This window comes from Caretta caretta, unplaced genomic scaffold (assembly GCF_965140235.1).
Source record: "Caretta caretta isolate rCarCar2 unplaced genomic scaffold, rCarCar1.hap1 Scaffold_34, whole genome shotgun sequence".
NCBI classification, from domain to species: Eukaryota; Metazoa; Chordata; order Testudines; family Cheloniidae; genus Caretta; species Caretta caretta.
Window position 1 is genome coordinate 12,501 of NW_027439748.1, and position 2,500 is coordinate 15,000.

Here is a 2,500-nt window from a genome sequence, read left to right on the forward strand (position 1 = left end):
CCCTAACCCTAACCCTAACCCTAACCCTAACCCTAACCCTAACCCTAACCCTAACCCTAACCCTAACCCTAACCCTAACCCTAACCCTAACCCTAACCCTAACCCTAACCCTAACCCTAACCCTAACCCTAACCCTAACCCTAACCCTAACCCTAACCCTAACCCTAACCCTAACCCTAACCCTAACCCTAACCCTAACCCTAACCCTAACCCTAACCCTAACCCTAACCCTAACCCTAACCCTAACCCTAACCCTAACCCTAACCCTAACCCTAACCCTAACCCTAACCCTAACCCTAACCCTAACCCTAACCCTAACCCTAACCCTAACCCTAACCCTAACCCTAACCCTAACCCTAACCCTAACCCTAACCCTAACCCTAACCCTAACCCTAACCCTAACCCTAACCCTAACCCTAACCCTAACCCTAACCCTAACCCTAACCCTAACCCTAACCCTAACCCTAACCCTAACCCTAACCCTAACCCTAACCCTAACCCTAACCCTAACCCTAACCCTAACCCTAACCCTAACCCTAACCCTAACCCTAACCCTAACCCTAACCCTAACCCTAACCCTAACCCTAACCCTAACCCTAACCCTAACCCTAACCCTAACCCTAACCCTAACCCTAACCCTAACCCTAACCCTAACCCTAACCCTAACCCTAACCCTAACCCTAACCCTAACCCTAACCCTAACCCTAACCCTAACCCTAACCCTAACCCTAACCCTAACCCTAACCCTAACCCTAACCCTAACCCTAACCCTAACCCTAACCCTAACCCTAACCCTAACCCTAACCCTAACCCTAACCCTAACCCTAACCCTAACCCTAACCCTAACCCTAACCCTAACCCTAACCCTAACCCTAACCCTAACCCTAACCCTAACCCTAACCCTAACCCTAACCCTAACCCTAACCCTAACCCTAACCCTAACCCTAACCCTAACCCTAACCCTAACCCTAACCCTAACCCTAACCCTAACCCTAACCCTAACCCTAACCCTAACCCTAACCCTAACCCTAACCCTAACCCTAACCCTAACCCTAACCCTAACCCTAACCCTAACCCTAACCCTAACCCTAACCCTAACCCTAACCCTAACCCTAACCCTAACCCTAACCCTAACCCTAACCCTAACCCTAACCCTAACCCTAACCCTAACCCTAACCCTAACCCTAACCCTAACCCTAACCCTAACCCTAACCCTAACCCTAACCCTAACCCTAACCCTAACCCTAACCCTAACCCTAACCCTAACCCTAACCCTAACCCTAACCCTAACCCTAACCCTAACCCTAACCCTAACCCTAACCCTAACCCTAACCCTAACCCTAACCCTAACCCTAACCCTAACCCTAACCCTAACCCTAACCCTAACCCTAACCCTAACCCTAACCCTAACCCTAACCCTAACCCTAACCCTAACCCTAACCCTAACCCTAACCCTAACCCTAACCCTAACCCTAACCCTAACCCTAACCCTAACCCTAACCCTAACCCTAACCCTAACCCTAACCCTAACCCTAACCCTAACCCTAACCCTAACCCTAACCCTAACCCTAACCCTAACCCTAACCCTAACCCTAACCCTAACCCTAACCCTAACCCTAACCCTAACCCTAACCCTAACCCTAACCCTAACCCTAACCCTAACCCTAACCCTAACCCTAACCCTAACCCTAACCCTAACCCTAACCCTAACCCTAACCCTAACCCTAACCCTAACCCTAACCCTAACCCTAACCCTAACCCTAACCCTAACCCTAACCCTAACCCTAACCCTAACCCTAACCCTAACCCTAACCCTAACCCTAACCCTAACCCTAACCCTAACCCTAACCCTAACCCTAACCCTAACCCTAACCCTAACCCTAACCCTAACCCTAACCCTAACCCTAACCCTAACCCTAACCCTAACCCTAACCCTAACCCTAACCCTAACCCTAACCCTAACCCTAACCCTAACCCTAACCCTAACCCTAACCCTAACCCTAACCCTAACCCTAACCCTAACCCTAACCCTAACCCTAACCCTAACCCTAACCCTAACCCTAACCCTAACCCTAACCCTAACCCTAACCCTAACCCTAACCCTAACCCTAACCCTAACCCTAACCCTAACCCTAACCCTAACCCTAACCCTAACCCTAACCCTAACCCTAACCCTAACCCTAACCCTAACCCTAACCCTAACCCTAACCCTAACCCTAACCCTAACCCTAACCCTAACCCTAACCCTAACCCTAACCCTAACCCTAACCCTAACCCTAACCCTAACCCTAACCCTAACCCTAACCCTAACCCTAACCCTAACCCTAACCCTAACCCTAACCCTAACCCTAACCCTAACCCTAACCCTAACCCTAACCCTAACCCTAACCCTAACCCTAACCCTAACCCTAACCCTAACCCTAACCCTAACCCTAACCCTAACCCTAACCCTAACCCTAACCCTAACCCTAACCCTAACCCTAACCCTAACCCTAACCCT